Genomic DNA, 23,244 nt, shown 5'->3' with positions numbered 1-23,244 from the left:
AGTCTATACATACTGGTATCAATACAGTAGAGCAAATGTCTAAACGGAGTCATTAATTGGGATTTTCTGATTTCTTATTTTGTCCTTATGCACAGTATTTCGATTCACTTTACTCTAAGGATTTGCAGCAACTGCCCAGATTTTCAACAGAAGGTGTTTTTCTATGGCAGAACGTGTCCGTGGTGTATGCTTTTAGCATGTGAGAATCTTTACAAACTGTGTACGTGACAGCCTCCTTGTTTCACACTGAGCAGTGTGTTGGCAGTGGGGGCTTGTGGGTGACAAGAGGTATTGATAAAACCATTCTTCACCTTGTGCATTTCAGAGAGGCTGTAGGCAGAACATAACTTCCAACCACGACCCTTTCAAGGATGTGGGATGAAGGAGTCAGTCCGTTATACCGCTGTCTTTGCGGTGTCCGGTTGAGATCAGGGTTGGCATGCATCACATGGAGTCTGACCGAGCCACGCAGAGGTCATTCAGAGGCTGCAAACCCGGACATCCAGGCAGCGCAGCCTCCCTGTGATTGAGCTTGGGGCTTGAGAGAACATGTGAGATAAGAGGGTGATAGGGAGTACACTGATGATATCTACAAAACCAGAGGCTACAGTGTCAACAAATATAATAACATTAGGAGCCTGTTAAGATTGAAAGTGTGATTTAATTCATCTGGCTTTGAGATTGATTATTGTACACTTAAAATCCGTTTGAAAAGACACTGGGACACTTCACCTCTGTTCTGAAGCCATTTGACTGATTGTAACATCTGTTCAGTGTAGACATTCTCAAGGACACATTCTTGTAATGTCTCCTGGATTGATGTGTCAGTGTACTGGTAACATCAGTTGGACTAAAGGTCAGATGCTTAGACAAGTTATCTAATTGACAGTAAGAAAATGTGGCCACAATGAGAAATGGTATCATTAATATGATAACATTTGAGTGTGGGGAGACCTCTGGTGGTTTGGAAACATGTTATTACAACAAATAATTTGTGCAATAAGTAGACTTCCATCGCTTATGTTGATGAACTTGAATATGAAATGACGTGTGTGGGTGGCTGAGTTGTATTTTCTATGTATTGTTTGATGATTTGAGAATTATTTTTTGTGTATTTAAGAATAGAAAAAGATTATGTTGACCTTCGTCATGTGTGTGTGTTTGTCTTCAGAGGGGTTTGTGTGTCGTTAAAAATGAAAATAAACAAATTGTGTTCCTCATCAGGGTTTAGACAATTGACTCAGTACAGTATTATTTGGTCATACTGGAAGATTGTGGGATTTGTATTACAATTGCAGTTAACATTGAACAATTTAGAGCCCTTGTTGAGCTCACAATAACAACACTCTTGTTCCCCTATTGATGCGATACACACAGGAAAAAAAACACTTTGAGGCTTCTCAGTTCTGAATGCTGGATTTTATTATTGTACCACAGGATGATACAGCGGCTAAGTGTTTATAACCACAAATTGAGTCTGATCAAGGACTTTATAAAACGTACGTCATAGTATTTTGTTATTGTATGACCTATTATTTATACCACTGTAAGTTCACTAAATTGATTTTTTTTTTAAATGTATTCCGCCAGAAAAAAAGTAGAAGACTTACAAAAGAAGAGTACATTTATGAAATAAAAAATATCCTCGCTCTTTCATACCAAGCCCTATTTTCTTTTACTTTCTCCCTTCATATTCATACACCCACTCGTATAGTTTGGAGATGCTTACACTCACATCTCAAAGGAAAATGCAAAGAATAAACGGTGCAAAGAAAGCAGAGTACGCTCATTTTGTTTAGGACTTCAATAGACTGTGCTTACACATTTTTCTTATAAATGTGTTAGGTTGTAAAGAAATGTTATATTACAAGACTATCGGATTGCTTTGCAAAGAACAGCCTCTGCAGGTAGGTGTTAGTTTAATCGTAGTTTCAATAGTCCTGTAATAGTGTATGACAAGTTATCGTTTTCTCATTCAATAATTCTTCACAACCTGAGACTACACATTGTGAACATATATGTAATTATTCTTGTTGGACAACAAATAAAATGCGTGGATTGATTCCATTGCGCAGATTCAATATAATGTTCATTTAGAAACACCATCTCCTGCACCATATATATAAAGGGTGGATAACATATGAGAAACAGCACATGAAAAGGAGCTTTGAAGTAATAGCAACTATGCATGCCAGTCATATTGAATGAGATGAAATGCCATTGAGGCTTTCAAAGAGGTCTGGCAATCATCACTTTATATGTGAGTTTCCATCTCGACCAAAACAGATTGTCAAAGAGGCCACATAGTCAGGGTCTTATATGCTTCTGCATCGAAATCTCCAGAATGATATATTGTGGTAGGGATAATAGACACAAAATGATGGCAACATGTGGCCAACACAGACAAACAGCATCATCAGCCTTGAGTAACAGTGGTTGCAAGTAAAAGCTCCCAGACAGAGCGATAGTAGTTCACACCAAGAGCAGGCGTGTAGTGGAAGTTACATACATGAGTTCCACCAGCACTGTTCAGACCAGTGGCGTATTTCTGTGTGCACTCCAAAAACCTGATACAAAGGTGAAATATGAGAGAATAGATACCAGCATAGAAACACTGCTTGAGTCATACAGTTCTCCTTATTTTCCATCCTTACTCCCTTTCCATTTTCTCCATAGACTTCAAAGCAACCATGGGTAATTTCTCATTCACTGAGGTGATTGGGTAAAGCCTATACGGAAGACTTTGCTTGATGTAGTTAGCAACACTGGAACCACAGACATATTGTGAATCTCTCTCTGTCATTGTCATTGTATCATCTAAATAATTTCTAGGCCATTCAATCCCTTAGTAACGGAGCTGATATTAATTTGGTATTTCATCTTTTACAGAATTAACAGTAATACATTTATTGTTTTCAAACTGTATTTTTGTGCAATTCATTGCATCAGCATGTATGTTCTCTATGCTACTATATGTACCACATGTGGGGGACAACCATATGCTTTTCCTACATATAGTAATGGAACTTGCTAGACAAAATGTAAAGTTAAGGCCTCACTAATTAATCCAAGCAGTGACACAGACTCGAACATATATCTTGTTAAATATACTATACACAGCACTTGTGTGTAATTTGGCCTTGGATACAAAAAAAGTTATAGTACAGCAGCCTTGCCATTGTGAACAAGCTTGTATCAAAGGCTAAAAGAAAAATACAGATACAGAATGATTAAAAAGCCTAAAATAGTCTGATAGTAGTTCCTTCTACAAGATGGGTTTATTATGGGAAAAGTCAAAATATGCTCATATTAACCATAATACATGTTCTACCTGTTAGTCATGATTGTGAAAGTGTAATAGTGGGGTAAGCTATCTTGTGGGAGCCAATATGTTGAACAAATACTCTTGATGATCGTAAAAAAGCCACAGATTGTCTGGGTATTTTAAAGGACCAAGAGCAATATATTTAAAAAAAAAAAAAAGGTTTTCTCATGATGTCCCCATTTCCCCCAAAAGTATTATTCCATTGGAGAACCTGCTAAACATGCTACAAATCCACAAATGATTCTGTCTTTATGGATTGAAGAGAAATGTTCAATTCATATTTACTTTCAAGGTGTTCTCCTCTTAAAGTAAAGCCCAATTGCTCATTAACAACGTCCTTTAACTTAAGTATAGGCATTTCGAAAAAGAAGCCGTTTTGACCAAACCCTAAATATCATAGAGCAAAAATATACTTTTATATAATGTGACTAGAAAAGTATTTTGAGGCTCACTCATGAAATAGCCACAACATATTTGTGTAAGGTGCAGGGACAGAAATAGCACAAAGTTAATTAATTAATTCCGCCATTTATTTATTTTCCCAACTAAATCCTTTTCATGATCAAAGGGGGCTGAGGCTTATACCAGCATTCATTGGTCAGAAGACAGAGATATATGCTGGTAAAGTATAGTTTCCGATCCACCAATAATTAGGCACCTTTGCACTCTGCTGTGTTCCCACATTTTAAGAAGTACAGCTTTCAGCGGTAATAAGAGTGATTTATTCTTGCTGAAAAGGTCTATTCTCAGGCGGTTCAGGTACAGTTTTGAATAAGAATATGCCATATTTGTCTCCTAATTAGAGTTTCAATCAACCACATACACCTCTGACATGAAAAAAAGCCGAAAACAAGTATTTTCTTTCAATCTATCTGTTTTCTGAAAGCATTATGGCACATTAGGATGGCTTCTGGGTTTGTGTAATTTCTCACCTGCCAATTCAATCACTGTTCCAAGGGGTTCTGGTCGTCCTCAAGTTAACTTCAAATCCACCGTAAAGCTGTCCCTGAAAAAACACAAGAGACAAAACTGTAAGAATATTTTCAAAACAGACTAACAGTGATACAGTTTGTTGCTTCTGCAGTTCCACTCAGTTTCATAAGATACAGGCCTTGAATAATGTGCTGTTCTGGAAAGTTTATGATGTATCTACTCAACTACCAAAAATGCAGTTTATTAAACCCCCAGGTTACAGTATATCTAATTCAAAATTCTCTTTACTGTTTCTAAATAATCATCGAGTCATCTTGTTAGTTTTCCTTTCAACCACTTCCACAGCAATCTCTGCTGATGCTGACATTTGTGTGCCTTTTAGAACCTTGATATAACAAGAGGAACTTCACAGTACACAAGTGAAAGTCGGAAGAGCTCATTCCCCAGGGACGAGGGGACATGCAAAGCCATAACGCATCACAAACACACACATTTAGGACAAAAAAAACACACAGGAACACACAACGCAGAGGGCAGACCCTGCTGAATAATTTATGGGTGACAAAAGCAAACCGAGATAACGCTCTCCATCGCACCTGCCATCCATTAGTGCAGAGCAGGAACTGTGAGAGCAAATAAGCGTGTGTTTGATCCACAGGAGCATTACTGTGTGAGCCTATCATGACCCCAGTCTTTGTTCCACGATAAGGGGTTCTGCTGTCTCCGTCTCATTTATGCAGCATTGCCAGTGAGAAGTGTTTTCCTATTACAGTTGCATTACACTCAGAAGACCAGCAGCGAATAAACTGCAAACATATCTTGACCCATCTAATACAATATTAAACAAAGGAATAGAAAGAATGTGTCTAAATGAATAAGAGGTTCTCTTAACTAGCCAATTGGAGTGAAATAAAACAGTTTCTCAACAGATGTCCTCTCATTGCTTAAACAAGTTAAGCAAGGCCTAATTGCTATACAAGATACTGTAAATACATTTAAATGCAGAGTCTGCAGAAGACAGGACAATATTTAGTGTCATGTTTCTATTTGTAGTCCATGTAATATTGACCAATCTCAATTGAGTTGGCAGGTAAACAGTCGGTGTAGAGAGCATGCATTCCTGGAACCCATCAGCTCGAAGATTAAGATATGTATACGTTTCTATAAACAGGTACGGTCTGGATAAAGATGACTAGAAATTGATGTCTATCAATTGCATTGTACAGTAAACAATGATCAGCATATTGCAAATAAGATTTCGTCCAATATAGCTAAATCATAACCTGACAAAAGGTTTGCGACAAAAGGCCTACAATATAAAATAATACTAAAAACACAGGCCAAAACTAAACATGTATTAGCCTTTCGATGGTAGACCAACTCCTGAATAACTTTGTTTCTTTCGAAGATGCAAATATATATATATAACGTATATATTGTTATATACGTATAACAACCTTTTATTTGTACTGTAAATAAAGCCCAAAACAGCTTTTTTGTTACAGCAAATATTAAAGTGAATTGCATAATTGTTGGTGACTGTCTAAGATTCACTGCTCAAGTGAGTATTGAAGGCTGCACCACAGCGTACGTTAGATTGTAGTACAGTGCTCATGTTTATCTAAAAAAGAACACTTTGGTTACCTAGGCAATACTTGTTAGTAGGATCAATCTTTTTTTTTTAATGAGATTTATATTAATTGATGAACGTATAGAATATCACAGACAGGACTTTGAAGTCTCAACTGAACTCATATATCCACTCTACAGCTCTAAGCTCTATAATTATGGCAAACACATACATTGAAATACAATGTTACAATTAAATTAAAATAAGACATCATTGTTTACAAGCTGTACAGGTAACATATTTACAAAATTACCTGGTTACGTAAGTTACACAATTATTACATATTGTGAAACCTCATAAAGTACAGCAGAAACAACTTTCATGCTTCACATCACTAAGAATGACAAATTATGCCCACAGATAGCGATGATGGATTTGGGCTCTGCCGGTGTAATCATTATCAATGTTGTTATTATCAACAACATCAATATTGCACCCCACACACACATACACCCCCCCTGGCTTTCCTCCTTCTTTGACAAAACACTGCTTCATTGCATTTTTCAAAGCTTGTCAAGAGCCAGTGTTTCAGAACGTGTCTAAAATATATATGTTCTTTATAATTAGAAGAAAGGACCATATTCTTATAATTACCATCAACTTAAACATGCAGACAGCCTGGTCTGTCAGAGACAGCTGCTGCTTCATTTGTGGTTGGGTATTCTTCAGGACAGACATGAAACAACATTGTATGTTCTTCCTGATGATCATTTTTGTAAATATATCTAACAAGTTTTGTTATTTAACTACACTATGGACTACTATGTTCCTCTTCCTACAGGGTATGAGTGCAGAGCTCTAACCCTAGCCTTCCTTTCATTCCTTTTACAGTAAACCACAAGCAAGTTTATCTATTGAAAAATAATCCAAATAAAATATTACTTGTTTTTAAAAGTTTCCTTTAGTGTTTCCTTTCTTTAAAAAAAGTATATCCACACAATTTGTGCAGCACCACACAACTGAATGGCAGTTTGTGCCATTTAACCCGGGTGAAAGGAAATTATCACCAACTTGAAAGTTGTTGCAAATATATCAGATTGCATCTGTTCAACTAACATGACTTATATGTCACTGCCACTTCCAATGAAATTAAATAGAACGGAATATTAAACCAAATGCTGACGGTCAGCAAGATGCCTGCTATCTTCTGTGGGGCATATTCTGAACCACAAAATGAAGCAGCACTAACATTGTAGGTAAAGTAAATTGGGAACAAACTATATATAGAAAAAATGTTGCACTAATCACTTCTTTCCATAAAAATGTAATGCCGGCTTACATGTTGCATGCACACCAGGGGGGTATACTGCGAAGCAGGATTTTCGCTTAGCCGGCTAAATTCAGGGAAAACTCCGGCTTTCCGGTCCTACGAAGCTGGTTCTCTTTTTAGCAGGCTAGATCTCCATGGTAATATATGCTAAGCAGCTAACCTGGTCGGGACCAGGGGCCTATGCTACGAAGCTGGTTCAACCTAACCTGGATATGTTTGAGTTAGCCGGTTGGCCTAATCCAAAACATACGCGCTCTCGCTAAACTGTACTACGACGCTGGTTATCAAGTGGATCGCTCAAGCCAGCCGTGTCCTATCTAGTTAGGTGCGCGTTCACATGAAATGGGTGGTATTTGGAGCATTCGACCAATCACAAACATGGAGAAGCGCACTGACAGCGCAGCGTCATACTTCCTGAATGAAAAGTGAACTTTAATACTAGTCAAATATGAAGAAGTTAAACTTTAAACATCCATGACTTAAACACTTTATCCAGGATCAAAGCCTCAGAGCTGCACCTGCAAGGTGAATACAGCTGGCAAAAGAAAATTGTTTGAATGCGTACATTAACAGGTTTATGATGTCACTGCCCCGTCTAAAACACGATCTGACTTCAATTACATTTGTCTCGAGTGTTTCGTCAACTTATGTGTTGCTTAAAATAATACTTCTGCATACAGTATGTGACACTGTGAGTGTTGCACGGCCAGATACGGCTCAGCTGACTCAGATAAGGAGATATATGATACATTATGAAGTGATATGCCACGGACTGTACTTAATGTACTCTGATCCGGTTACTTATGTTGTGGCCGATATTTAAGTAAGCTTTCTTAACGCTAATGTTATAATAGTCAGATTGCTCTGAAGATGGAGGTGATATTCTATTAATGTTCACGTTCACACAGTCGGTGATTTTTGCCGGCCGTCTTTCCTGCGACGGCAGTTTTTCTGTATTTCCTTTCTCCTGTAATATGACTTGATCGCTTTAAACTCCGCACACTGAGCTCTGATTGGTCAGCAGGCGGTGCTTTCACTGAGTTGAGCTCTTAGCCTGCAACCTAACCTGGTCCCGACCAGGTTAGCTGCTTAGCATATATTACCATGGAGATCTAGCCTGCTAAAAAGAGAACCAGCTTCGGATGACCGGAAAGCCGGAGTTTTCCCTGAATTTAGCCGGCTAAGCGAAAATCCTGCTTCGCAGTATACCCCCCAGGTTAGGTTGCAGGCTAAGAGCTCAACTCAGTGAAAGCACCGCCTGCTGACCAATCAGAGCTCAGTGTGCGGAGTTTAAAGCGATCAAGTCATATTACAGGAGAAAGGAAATACAGAAAAACTGCCGTCGCAGGAAAGACGGCCGGCAAAAATCACCGACTGTGTGAACGTGAACATGAATAGAATATCACCTCCATCTTCAGAGCAATCTGACTATTATAACATTAGCGTTAAGAAAGCTTACTTAAATATCGGACAATAAGTAACCGGATCAGAGTACATTAAGTACAGTCCGCGGCATATCACTTCATAATTTATCATATATCTCCTTATCTGAGTCAGCTGAGCCGTATCTGGCCGTGCAACACTCACAGTGTCACATACTGTATGCAGAAGTATTATTTTAAGCAACACATAAGTTGACGAAACACTCGAGACAAATGTAATTGAAGTCAGATCGTGTTTTAGACGGGGCAGTGATATCATAAACCTGTTAATGTACGCATTCAAACACTTTTTCTTTTTCCAGCTGTGTTCACCTTGCAGGTGCAGCTCTGAGGCTTTGATCCTGGATAAAGTGTTTAAGTCATGGATGTTTAAAGTTTAACTTCTTCATTTTTGACTAGTATTAAAGTTCACTTTTCATTCAGGAAGTATGACGCTGCGCTGTCGGTACGCTTCTCCATGTTTGTGATTGGTCGAATGCTCCAAATACCACCCATTTCATGTGAACGCGCACCTAACTAGATAGGACACGGCTGGCTTGAGCGATCCACTTGATAACCAGCGTCGTAGTACAGTTTAGCGAGAGCGCGTATGTTTTGGATTAGGCCAACCGGCTAACTCAAACATATCCAGGTTAGGTTGAACCAGCTTCGTAGCATAGGCCCCAGGTCAGTGTTTATTATCTCATCACAACTTCAACATCAGTCAATCCAAAACACCTCTAGTTGTGTATCTTAAGGTGTCTACAAGACATCAGTGATCGCTAAGCCATTTCTTTCTGCTTTCTTTATCTCCAATGAACTCACAGAGATAAAGTCCCTCCGTGGAAGAGTAGTAGTCCAACAAATCAAGACTAATGTCAGCGCCTTCTGCTCCAGATCGCAGCAGAGTTTGACCTGCAGGTCACACTACATCACCCACTGGAAATGACCAGAAATGCATGTCAGGCTGAATCAATTGGCTGCACAGCCACTCGTTCAATTAAGATCTTGGGTGGGGGTGGTCAGTGTGGTTTGCAGTGTGGTGAGTACAAGCTCCCAGAGGAGCAGTAAGTGCTGAAATCAGCTCAGCTGCGCCTGCCATTTGTCATTATCTAATGGTAAATCCATCTGTGTCCTGAAGAGGGCCTTGCCAGGACACATTACTAAATGGCCAGACTGAAAATAAAAAATAAGTATATATAGAAAAAAGAAAGATAGATGTAAATTACTCAAACGTTCAAAAACAAGTTTATTAAAGTTATAGTGTACAATATTTTTGTTAAATCACTATATTAATATAATAGCTCGATTTCCTGGTTTTGTTAAAACAAGCAGAGATCATATCAAGAAGTTTAAAAGGATCCATGAAATCTCTAAGCTTTGACATGATGCACAGGCAGGCACACAGGCCATATTTTCCATTTAAAGAAAAAAGTCTTAGTAGAACTATGATGAGATAAAATAAATGAACATACTTTAAATCAGGCATTAAGATGGAATACCATTATCTTGAACAAAGAAAGCAATTTTGTAATTCTCTCAATTACATAATCCGTAACTTAATTAAATTAGAATACGGCTAAATCAGTAGTTTAATTAATACTTGTCTCAGCTATGTACACCATTTGTTGGTAGACAATCTTAGAGCTTATGGGCTTTTCAGGCATATTCTGTTTTTCTCTACATGTGTGCGAGAGTATGTGTTTGTGTACATACATGTGTGTTTTCACTGTGTAGTAAAAATACTGTCAATATTCACTGCAACATACAACCAGCCTTTTGTGAAAAACAAACAGATATGCCAACATACCGTGCCATATAAATAAAAACAGTGGACATTGTTGCCATATTTTGTATTTTGTAACTGGCCAATTTGTGCAAGAAGGTCCATTTATTGTAATAGGAAGGCTTCATGTAATTCTTCCCAGGATGACACAACACATACTGTACTTGTCTAATGGAATTAAAAAGGCTGTAGGGCAGAAGGATAACAGATACATGATACAACACAGACTGCCCCATGTAGAGTCGTGACCATCGTATTATCCTTGCATTACATTTGTTGTCAGAACATGACATTTGTTTTAAAGTAATGCTTTTACAAACCTCGGTTAGCACCCCATGTCAAAATTCAGCTGCAGTGAAACGCTTTGCTGAGTGGAATTAGTGCAATCAGGGGAGATATGGAATTAATATGTCTGATTAAGTGCCTGACTGAATTAGCATTTGGAGTCCAAAGAGAGTTCAAGCAGGAAGGGAGGGATGAGATATGTTCAGCAGGGAGGGAGACAGGCTGATAGAATGGTCTATAGAAGGAAAATAGATGAACAAAGACAAGAGGCAAGGGGAACAAAGTAGAATGACTGTGATATGGAACTGTGCATTCCTTTGGTTCTTGGCTTCACTCTGGCCAGTCTGGTCTGTTTGATTCATTATTTTCCCCAACACATTGTCCTTTTCCTCACCTATGAAACACATTCATAGTCACCGTTCTGTCTCAGGTATTCACTTGTATACTATATTCACTTGACCAGCTGTCATTTGTCCATGATGGCGGAGGTAATTGGTTTGGCCCTATTAAAGATGTTGAAGTTGTTTAAGAATGGCACATAGAGGGGCATATTCAGAGGGAGGTCAAAAGGAACACAATACAGTACCAACGTTCAAGGGAAAATTCAGACAAAAGGTAATTTGAGGAGAAGCCTGGAAGATGAAAGAGACAGACTGCATGGTTTGCACCAAGGGAGAGAGAGGGTAGTAAGTTACTAATAAGAAATATTTTCCTAGATAGGTCTGACTCTCATATGAAAGGCTAGCAAAAACTTCTGAAGAAAAATGCATGAGAACCAATGCCACACTAGGGCATTTTACAGAGGAATACAGGACCTATATCACACTAAGCTATTAAGTATATGTAATGCAAATCAATGCAAAAACACAAGAAAGCATTTCATAAATGTAGTGAGGTAAGAGGAGAGGGTTCAGAATAAATTGTTAGAGAAATTCGCTGAGAAAATAAATCTTGCAGTGGGAGAGAAGAGGAATACCAATCAAGAAGAAACGGCAAAGTGATATGTAGAAATCTTGGGAGCAAATGAGTGTGATATGCTGGCAAGGAAGGTGAGAGACCTTTCTTGGGGAAAAAGAAAAGGACTGAGAAGTGCAGTAGAATATATTCCGGTGATTATCATTCATTTCCTTTTGTCATGTACTGGACATAAGTCACTGTCTGTGTCTCCAGGAAGAGCTGGGAGCAATAGCTGCTACCATGCTGCATCACCAAAATAACATGGCACATTGGAAAGGTATTTCCAAATGTACTTGGGTCAGAATGTTATCAATCTAGATCCTCCAGGAATGGAAAAGCAGCTTCAATTGGTGACCCGTTTGGTACAGTAAGAGACTTCCTGGTAGAGGCACATTAGGTATGGTATTATGATGCCTGTGTCTAACTATGCTATAAAAAGAACTCTGAAAATCTGGATCATCATGTCTTTAGGCAGTAAGAGTGTGAGGACTAAACTGCATACAACATTTAATAGTTTGTCGTGTCAGCACAAACATGGTCACTACAATTGGATGTTTTACTCTGTTATTGACAAGGTGAACACATTGCAATGTTAGTTGGTCGATAAATACCAATAACTGGATAACAAATGACTTTATTACTGTGATATTTAGTATCAATATTTATGATTCCCAGAGAACGGTACAAGTTGATTTTGCTGTTCTTGCTTATCTTTTGCATTCGGATATCACTTGTCTTCCTGCATGCACACAGTTCGACTTGTACACTGGAAATATTCAATCATGATAGTCAGATTGAAAAATGTCTTGGCAAACATATGACCATACTGTAGGACCTTCCCTGTCTCACTACGCTAAGGCAAACTTTACATAACATACATTGGTTTCATCAAACAGCATGGCATAGCACACATTACATTCTCTAGTGACAGCTTCAGGGATTGAGAATAAGTGTTGGTTATAAGTGAGCACGAGTGTGTTCATTTGAGTATACACCATTGTCTATAATTTAATGCATGCCTTCAATGTGGGTGAACAAACACTCCTCAAACACAGCACAATTATGATTTGAAAAATGTTACCTTTCATTTTTTCTTAGCCTCAAATGGGATAAGCCAGCATAAGAACTTCTTAGTGCACGCATGTCTGTTTCCCCATAGGGAGACAATTCTTCTCCCAGCTTTCTGTAAATCGATGTGGACACAATTCATTGTGGAGTGCAAAATCACACACAATACCCGTCATCACAGGCTACAGCTATGAACCATGTAAGAGAGAGAGCATACAGGAGTGCAGCTACCTCATCCCCTGTTGGGCTCAACGCTTGGGATCCTAAGCGGATTTACAGTGCGATATCAGCACTAAGCAGAGCGCTCATTACAGGTATCAGGAATGGAAGTTGATTGTAGAGTTAAGAAAGGAAATACAGCCATGTAACCCGAAAAAATATGTAATATGACGGCCAGATTAAAGTGCTGAACATTATCATCCTTAGTGCAGGCAGTGGAATAGACACATAGAAAAGGAGAGGAAGACAGGAAGTGAGGATTTGTATGTTAGAACATGTCTCAAGGTGTGCCTTTCTAGAGTCCGGACATAAAACTGTTGTCAGAACATGTAAGGTGTAGAAGTGGAAAATCAAAGTATAAGATGTACATCATTTGAAAAGAAAGGACACATGTTGCCAGCAAGCAAAGCACAATGATTGCTGAATTAACAACAAAGCTTAATACTTGCGTCCACACATACAAAATGGACACTGACACCAGACATATACATGGGAGACATCCTTTCCTCTTTTCAACCTTTGCGCCCAGGGAGTACATCAGATACCAGGGAGCACTCATGCACAATCGGCCATGAGTCTCTCTCTTGACGAGGCCATCAGCCTTACAATGCTTTCCAGAACAATCTTGCTCAGAGGGTTGAGGTATAATGATGAATCTAATACTTAGTGTATGAGTCATCATGAAGCTGAATGTGAAGAGGCAAAAGGAGTGAATGTAGAAAATAATACAACTTCCCCAAAACCACCATTTGCGTACCAATTACTGACCCTGTGTTTTTCTCACATGCCACTTCTTGAGCATAAACAGTACTTGCATGGGAGAGTAGCATGCCCTCACCAGTGTGAGACTCTCAGAAAGCAGTGCACATCAACTAGATAAGATAAACTTAAGATTATACTACAGGAGTTTTGTGAAATGTTTACATGCATGTTTTGATATAGATGTGCTGCTGTTAATCGTGTCCCTCATTAAATTGAAATAATAAATGTCTCCACTTTATTCGTCGTTCAATGTTTTGGCATGTGAGGAAAAAGTCAAGGTAACATTGGCTGTGTTTGTTGATAAACAGACTTAAAAGTAAAAATGTGTAAAATATAAAACAGTATTGCAATGTTTTATAATTTGACATGTTAAAAGATGTATTCACTTCAAGACACTGGTACTTGCGTACCATGCTGCGAATGGATCTGGCCCTTCCTACATCCAGGACATGGTTAAACCGTACACCCCAGCACGTGCACTTCGCTCTGCATCAGCCAAACGACTCGCTGCACCCTCGCTGCGAAGGGGACCCAAGTTCCCATCAGCAAAAACACGTGGGTTTGCTATCATGGCTCCAAAATGGTGGAATGAGCTCCCCATTGAAATCAGGACCGCAGAAAGCTTACACACCTTCCGGCGCAGACTGAAAACTCATCTCTTTCGACTCCACTTCGAGCGATAGAATGACTAACAAAGAACTGCTAACAGAGCACTTATATACTAATAAAGGACTGGCTTATCTAAAGCCAGTTGAGTAGCACTTGAAACGATTGGCTCTTTGAAACCTGATGTTCTTATATGATTCTGTTTTCTTCAAGGTTGTGTCTTCCTGGTCGAATGCACTTATTGTAAGTCGCTTTGGATAAAAGCGTCAGCTAAATGTAATGTAATGTAATGTAAATATAAATGAATTATGAGCGCCAAAGTGTAGTTAGCATGGGTACGTGTCCGTGAATGCTCTCTGAATAAATGTTTTACACATGGTTCCCTCATGCATTATAAACATACTATGGTCATCTACATCCAGCATACATGTGGACACAGTGACCATGTGACAGTGTGTGAAGAAAGCCTCAGTTAAAAGGGGGAGACAGAGAGATAACTATATGGAAAATGAACACTGCTCTTGGGAAAGCTCTCTCTCTCTCAGAGGAGAGGGAGGACGTCTGATGAGGTTATTTATTTTTCATCTGGAGATGGAAACTGAAGTGCGGTGAGGAGAGCCCCAGTGGAATTACTGACTGGAGATGTACCCTCCTGGGGCTAGTGTCTCTCTCTTCTCCCTCTTTCTCCCTCTCCCACTCACTTTCCATCTCCCACCTTTCTGATCTCCACCAGAGAGCTGCCACTGTCTCTCTGGGAGATGGGGGAAGAGGAGAAGAAAAAGAGGAGCCGCTCATTCTCCATGCCATCTTTGCCTGCCTCACAGTCAAACTCTATTCATCCCACACTCCTGTGGTCTGCAGAGCTCGGTTAGGCTTTGCTCGGATGTAACTGCATTGAGCAAGCTGAGTCGGGTTGTTCTCCAAGCTCCTCCCAGGCTTGTCTATCTCTACGTGGGAAGCAACACTTCTTATCCCAGCCCTCCTCATTAACAGCCTTCCCATCAAACACCAAAGTCATTAAAAAAGCCACTTGTCCTCCCCCATCCCCTCTGGTGTTTTCCTTTCATCATTCCATTTCTCTGTTGGGATGAACCGGCGGTGTGAATGTCTTGGCTGACACCTTTACTCCACCAGGACCAGAGTGAATTATAGGGAGGCAGAGAAGTGGGGCTACATAATCTTTGTAAGGCTGCCTCTCTACGGCCTGTTCCAGACATGGTTGTGTTGTCATGGGAGCCTATGAAAGGCTACCTTTCTGCTACCTATTTCTCTTAATGAACAAAGGTGTCACATGCATCCTTACATTTAGGTCATTTGGGAGGTTACCCATAGCTGCAAAAAAGTCAAGATACTAAGAAAAGGAGCGCTGCCAAAAGCATGCTAGAGAGCTCATTTTTTCAGACTGATGTGAGGTAATACCTTCCCCTTTCTACCTCCTAGGGAGGGAGCGAGGCTTTGTTTCAGTGCAGGTTTTCAGCAAGTGCATCATTAGGATGACTTTGTTGCTACAGTAAAGTAAAGTGCTCCTCAGCAGCAAAGCAACTCTGTAGGCATTCTCACCTGGTGAGTGCGTGGTGCCCCACGAGTTTAGCATTTCCACATGACTTACTTCCACATTCTGACTGCCGTGCCACCACACATGTCCACACACTGCTGTTTTATTTTATAAATTGGATGAACACAGGATGTGTAATCTATTGCATGCTTTTACATTTCAATTGAGTGAGAGAGGATGTGTGCGAAAGTGGGGCTGATAGAGTACCTGCTTTGTATAGGCAGACACTCTTCATTATTCCTCAAATAGAAACAAGCCCAGCCTCTGCTAATCTCCATCACAACAGAAACGAGAAAATGGACTCTGCTTTTGCTGCCTTTCAAAGCCACTTGCTAACAATGGATGTAGAATAAATCTAATTTGCAGCCCCCCACCACAATTTAACCTCCTTATTTGCTTCCTCCTCACTCTGCCTGTCCCTCCCTTTGTCTCTCTCCCTCCCCTCTATCTTCCTCTGCACTCCATACTGCGCCTAGTTAACTTCATTGGTTGGAGAGGAAGAATGCTGAGGGTGCAGGAATAAAGATAAACCAGCATCAATTAGACTCTAAAGTGCACTTTATTTATTTTTTCCCCACCCCATGCCAAATTAAAAATAACGCAATGGAAAAGCAATGAACTTTAATTATCGAAGCAGATCCTCAGCATGGGTCACTGCTCACGACAATCCAGTTCACCGTGTGCTCTCACACTGCACATGTGCTGGCTTTGATCACTTTCTTTGTATCTGTTCATACACATAAATTAACATAATCAGCCTCATATGTAATGATCTGACCTGTGTGGTGAGGTTGCACAATAAAATACACACTCCCTACATTGTTCCAAATTAATATTGGTCCAATAATGGGAATCAAAATGAAGAGTCTGTATTTGTTTACATCACTGCAAACAGACTTTAATTACTGACAACAAGCATTGAGGAAACATCCCTCTTTTATAAAGTGATGTTTCCCTCTTATGTTCTTTTTCTCACTTGGTTAGCAGTGTATGTAACAGAAGAGATCAAACCGCTTTGATAATTCAGCTGAGATCACCAGAGACACAGTGGGAAACAAATTAAACATGATAACTAAGACTGTGCTTCCTCCCATGTGGATTGGATGGATGGGGTAATGTCTGTCTGGAGGCGAGCAAGACACAGAAAGGGGAGTGAGAGCACGACGCAGCAGCTGTGAATCCCCTCTATTTATTTTTTGGGAGGACTGCCATGTCAGATGGCATGGCACAACGTGACCTGTGTTAAATGTTACTTCCATTTGCCAGTGTTTTATCTTTCTATTTTGAGTGTGCAGTGGATAATTCTGACCCGTACTGAAATACATGTGGATGGACTGCAAGGAATGCCAAGAGCACATCAACTGTGGCCTGGACGATCAAAGTGGATTTTTTTCACTTCTGAGACACCATTTTATTGCACAGGAATTGGGTTGGACATTGTTTTTCTGAATAACAAACTAGCTCAATAAGACGTATTCTCAACAAAATGAATATGACTGAATGGTGTCGAATTTTCCAAGTCAGACCAGAAGGACGTTTAGAGACGGTTGTTTAACAATAAACATTTTATTTTTCAAACAAGTCAATTCTTGAAACACGTTATTTTTGTATCTTTAATTTGCTAGTATAGTGGCTGTATTATCCTTTTGTGAGATATTGTACTGCCCCACATTCACAAAACCCAACGTTTATAGTATGAGGTAAACATTGGGCACAAACCTTTAATAATAATACATGACACTTATATAGAAAACTCAAATATGCTTTGACAGAGAGTAACACAAAAAACTAAGAAAATATATAAAGAGTCAAACAAAAACAGAAACAGGGGGGGGGGGGGTGGTCAGTGGTTTTGAGTGATTGACACCTGAATTGTTTTTAAAAAAAAATGTTGAAATACATTCAGTAGATTCTCCCTCAAGCTCTGTCTGTTGGTTCCCATGGTAACCAGATCGACAATGTTTACTTTTATAACACAGCTCCCTTTAGTGGTAATTTAAACATACAGCCCAACAACATTACGAAAAATAAAATATTAACTTATCTGAGAATCTAGATTGCTTGTAGAGAATATCAACAGGAAAGCACTCTCCATGTGAAAAGTACATGTTCATAATTACGGCTAATATTTGTTCTGTCTTGGCATAACAACAACAGCAACCCAAACATTGACAATTTTGCTGCGTCAACATGACTTACTTAAGAAACAGTGTGGTGACACGTTATTGACATAATTGGACATAATTCACCTTCAGGCTTGTGTTGCAACACGGACCCGTTAGAGTGGGACACCGGAAGTTAGATTCATTCAGGCTAGCATGACATGCAGTAGCAACAAGTGTATTCCAGTCTTGTGTTTCAATGTATGGTGTGGAGTTCCATACTGAACACACCGCCTCCGACTCCCATTCATCGGCTCTACAACAGTCTCAATGAGCAGGAAATTAATCAACCAATACCGCCCTCCACTTACACAGCCTCACACGATCTGATTTCCTTGTCAAAAAAAGGCCTGTTATACAATTAAATGATGGTGAATCATTATTCGTTGGTATCTTCTCCCGGTGGTTTACATAACTAGGATTTAATAATAGAACATGTGCGCAAATTCTCTCCCACAATGCTACTGGTGCACCCTGACCAAGAAACAGTACTCAGGTTTGAAGCTCTATTTTGAATGTGAGTCACACAGAGAGCCATAGAGAAAGAAAGAGAGAGAAAGAGAGAGGTTGAACTAAATTAACCGAAGAAGTGCATTTCCCTGCCACATGTCTCACCCTGTGGAGTCACAGGCACATTCGCCTATGCGGTTTTACAGATGCATAAATGTCCCAAAGGCTTGTGCATTTAATTTGGCATCAAAAACACGCATCAAACAGCAGAGCACACAGCTTTGTTTAAGATCCTCTCCTCCTTCAGGGTGATGTTTCAGTGTGAACTCAAACAGATATCCGATTACCGATGATGCCTGATGCAAGATGTTCTCAGAACTACTTCCGCAACACAGCATTGTCAGAGTGTATGACTTCAGCCAGTAATTAATTCTTCCAGACTGAATGTGTGAAGAGAGCCAACCGTCACAACCACACACACAGAACAACTACAGTATGTGACCAGTAACAGGCTGGATAAAGAAGCATTATACATTTAAGAGTACTTTAAGAACGAGGTAATTGCATTTATTTAAAAAATATAGGTGATTAAAATGTAAGATGATTTAAAATTGTGAAAGTCATAAATAATTTAACAATGATTCAAAGTGTGTGTTTTTATGCAGAAGTACTGACAATGTTGGCAACCTGAAACCTTTACTCCTGACAAATCTCTATATCCACCGAAGCCCAAGAAGAAGACACACTGTATATTCCCAGCACGGAGTTGCAGATATTCCATCCATCCACTCTGTCTGCCGTCGTGTCGCACATCTGACGCGTCATCAGAGCCCGTTCATGGCGGGGTCAAATCGCGCCAGAAACATCGCGAGACCGCTGCATGAATACACGGAGAGCATCGCGAGATCGCCACACACGAAGGAGTCTGGAAAACGTGGAGTGGATTACAGCCTACTCCGGCCCCTACAGAGATTAACCACATCTTCCAAAGCCAAAATAGAACTTCTGAATACACAATCCCTCAGTAATAAAGCATCCTTCATTCATGACCACATCACTGATGAGAAAATGGACTTCATGTGCCTCACGGAAACCTGGCATCAGCCAGAGGTTTACTCCACCCTCAATGAAGCTTGCCCTCCTGGCTACAGCTACCTGGAGAAAGCCCGCAGCACTGGTCGTGGTGGAGGCCTAGCTGTCATCTACCGAAAGGAATTGGAACTGTCACTCCTGCCCCTGCCTGTATTGTCCTCTTTTGAATGCCTTGCATTTAAATGTAAACCCCCCTTTGCCCTGACAATACTTCTGATCTACCGGCCACCCAAACCCAACTCAGCTTTCATCCCAGAGATACAAGACCTTCTCACTCCGCTATGCACAACCTCTGCCAATATTATCATACTTGGAGATTTTAATATTCACGTCGACTCCCCCTCCTGCCACTTTGGCAATGAGTTTCTGCTACTTCTGGACTGCCTCAATCTGACACAGCATGTTAATGTCCCCACACACGCCAAGGGCCACACGCTCGACCTGGTCATCACAAACTCTGCCCCCATCAGCAATCTGCTAGTGTATGACTTGGGGGTGTCTGACCACAAGACCATCTCTATGGAGCTCTCTTTCCAATCCCCACTAAGCATGCCCAAACGCCAAATCCGCTTCAGGAACCTGAGGAACATCAACCCGGACACCATGACCCTGGACCTCCAGCATCTTTCTTCCGCCAACTTCTCATCAGTAAGTGAGTCAGTTACATATTACAACCAGTCCCTTAAGAGTCTCCTTGATCTGCACGCCCCCCTCAAAACCAGGATGGTCACCTTCTCGCGCTCAGCCCCTTGGTACACCGGCGAACTGCGGAGAATGAAGACAGCTGGGCGTGTCCTTGAGCGGCGGCTCAAGGCCTCAGGACTCACTGTTCACCGGTTAGCCTATCATGAACACCAGAAGGCCTGTGCACAGTCCCTCAGAGATGCACGGTCCCAGTACTACTCCTCCCTCACCAACAACAGTACTGGAAACTCCAAGCAACTCTTCTCCACCATAATCCACCTCCTCAAACCCCAAAGTACTCTACACTCCGACTCCAATGAGAAGCAGTGTGGCAACTTTGCCGCCTTCTTCACTAACAAAGTTGATACTATCCGCTCCCTCCTCTCTAGCCCCTCTGCACCTCCAGTTACAACTGCTGACCCACAGCCTGGGACAACCCAGCCTCTTCGCTGTTTCACGGACATCTCTCAGCGAGAGGTTGAGGGCATCGTTAGGAGGATGAAGCCCTCCACCTGTGTCCTGGACCCCCTTCCGTCAGCTCTTGTAAAATCGTACATCTGTACCATTAGCCCCATGATCACTAAGATCGTAAACCTCTCATTCCAGGCTGGCCATGTCCCCTCTGCCCTAAAAACCGCTGTCATCAAACCTCATCTCAAAAAACCCTCCCTTGACCCGGGAGTGCTAGCTAACTACAGACCCATTTCCAACCTTCCTTTTCTATCAAAAGTGCTGGAAAAACTAGTTGCTGCTCAGCTCCAGGACCACCTAAACTCGAGTCTGGTTTCCGCTCAGGCCACAGCACAGAAACTGCCCTGGTCAGGGTCACCAACGACCTGCTGATGACGGCTGATGCTGGCTCTCCCTCTCTCCTCATCCTCCTCGATCTCACTGCAGCTTTCGACACCGTCGATCACGGCATCCTCCTCCATCGTCTGCACTCCACCATCGGACTCTCTGACTCTCCCCTTGACTGGTTCAGATCATACCTCACCGGGAGAACAGAGTACGTCTCCTTGGGCGAGGCAGAGTCGGGTACCCACAACATCACTTGTGGTGTCCCTCAAGGATCAGTTCTCGGCCCCACCCTCTTCACACTCTACATGCTCCCCCTTGGCTCTATCATCAGCCGACATGGAGTATCATTCCATTGCTACGCTGATGACACCCAACTGTACCTCAGGATCAACCCTACCTCCTCTGCAGCCCTGCCTTCACCCACACTCACTGCCTGCCTGGAGGCGATACAGGCGTGGATGAAGCAAAACTTCCTGAAACTCAACAGCTCCAAGACCGAAGCCATTATAGTTGGCCCCCCCCAATACCAGGTTCGGTCATCCACCATCACCACCATCACCTTCTCCGGCCAGGACATTACCCTCTCCTCAATAGTCACCAACCTGGGTGTTAAAATGGACGCCCATCTGACCTTTGAGGCCCACATTAAACAGCTGTGCAATAACTCCTTTATCACCTCAGGAACATCGCCAAACTCCGCCCCACACTCACTCTGTCTGATGCCGAAAAGCTGGTCCATGCCTTTGTCTCCTCCAGGCTGGACTACTGCAATGCACTCCTCATCGGGATTCCTAACAAAAGCATCCAGAAGCTCCAGTACATTCAGAACAGCGCTGCTAGGATCCTGATGAGGGTGCGCAAATATGATCACATCACCCCCATCCTTAAAGCACTACACTGGCTACCCGTGGAACTGAGGATCGAATTCAAGGTCTCCGTCCTCACCCACCAGTGTGTCCATGGAACTGCCCCTCCCTACCTCAAGGAACTCCTCACCCCCCATACCTCTTTGCGGACCACCCGTTCCAGCAACTCCAATTTCCTCAAACCCCCCAGGACTAAGCTCCGTACTATGGGAGACCGGGCCTTCTGCTCGGCTGCTCCCAGCCTGTGGAATGCTCTCCCCGACCAAATGAGAGCACCACAGACCGTGGAGGCTTTTAAAAAAAGGCCTCAAAACCCATCTCTTCAAAAGAGCCTTTGCCCAGACCTTTTTATCACCCTTTTATTTATTTGTATTGCTTTTTTATTAATTCTACCATGTTGTGTAATGTTTATTTATACTGTTCATGCTCACTACTTGTAGCACTTCGGGATTTTAATTCAAATATGAAGTGCTTTAAAAATAGAACCCATTATTATTATTATTATTATTATTATCCAGCTTCAGCTGGAGACGAACAAAAGCCTGACTGAGGGACAGGCTCAGCTGGCAGACATTTAACTTTAGCCGAAGACCCTGGGAGAGTGTGTGTGTGTTGTGTGTATGTGCCTGTGTGTGTGAGTGGGAGAGAGAGACAAATAGAGAGAGACTTTATGTTAGCAGTCACATCACATCACACTTTGCAACCAAATTGATTAAGAGAGTCACCATGCAGACTTATTTGGACATGGAGCAGATTGAACAATTACAAGCGATCTCTGGTTTCATGTGAGGACATTAAAATACTAATTGTTATTGCAGCTATATATATTAAAAATGGTTTACATTCTGTATGTGATTTTATATATGTAGATATTTAAAATAATCTCTTTAGTGTATGTGTTTGCATTTATCTGTGTGGTTACAAAAAGAAAGAAGATGATACTTTATTAATCCCCAACGGGGAAATTACTTTTTTCCCTCATATTACACACACACACACACACACACACACACACACACACACATAGTGCTGCGTACCGGTACGCCGAACCGGTACTGGACTTGTAAAAAGTTTCGGTTCAAGTCCGGTTAAAACCGGAACGTCAGGAACCGGTACTTGGACTCGCAAAAAAACTGGCACTTACGTATATTCTGGTGTCTGTGGTTATTTAAACATTCCCTGATGAACGTTATTCAGCGTCAATAAATGAGTGCTAATCCCAGTGTGCTCAGTGTACAACATCACATGTCATTTTACCTTCGATTCACGGTTTGAAAACGTAGCGTTTCGCCACATGCTAATGCTAACCGGAAGTGAAGACTTTTCAGAATAAAAGTATTAAGTAAATAGTGTGAACTTCCGGATTTTCAGAATA

At 41.2% G+C, this 23,244-nt stretch overlaps 1 protein-coding gene across 1 annotated transcript in view; it reads right to left on the bottom strand.

Moving 5' to 3' along the window:
- The window catches only part of lrrc4ca (leucine rich repeat containing 4C, genome duplicate a), a 53,713-nt gene that overhangs the window by 14,104 nt on the left and 16,365 nt on the right, over positions 1 to 23,244 (bottom strand). The window contains exon 2 of the mRNA XM_034084314.1: positions 4,258 to 4,331. The gene's annotated coding sequence lies outside the window, so the exon portion shown is untranslated. The remainder of the gene's footprint in view (positions 1 to 4,257; positions 4,332 to 23,244) is intronic.

The sequence above is a fragment of the Pseudochaenichthys georgianus genome, chromosome 6, assembly GCF_902827115.2.
Source record: "Pseudochaenichthys georgianus chromosome 6, fPseGeo1.2, whole genome shotgun sequence".
NCBI lineage: Eukaryota > Metazoa > Chordata > Actinopteri > Perciformes > Channichthyidae > Pseudochaenichthys > Pseudochaenichthys georgianus.
The sequence above is the reverse complement of the archived record's forward strand: the minus strand, read 5'-3'. Positions and strand labels throughout refer to the sequence as shown.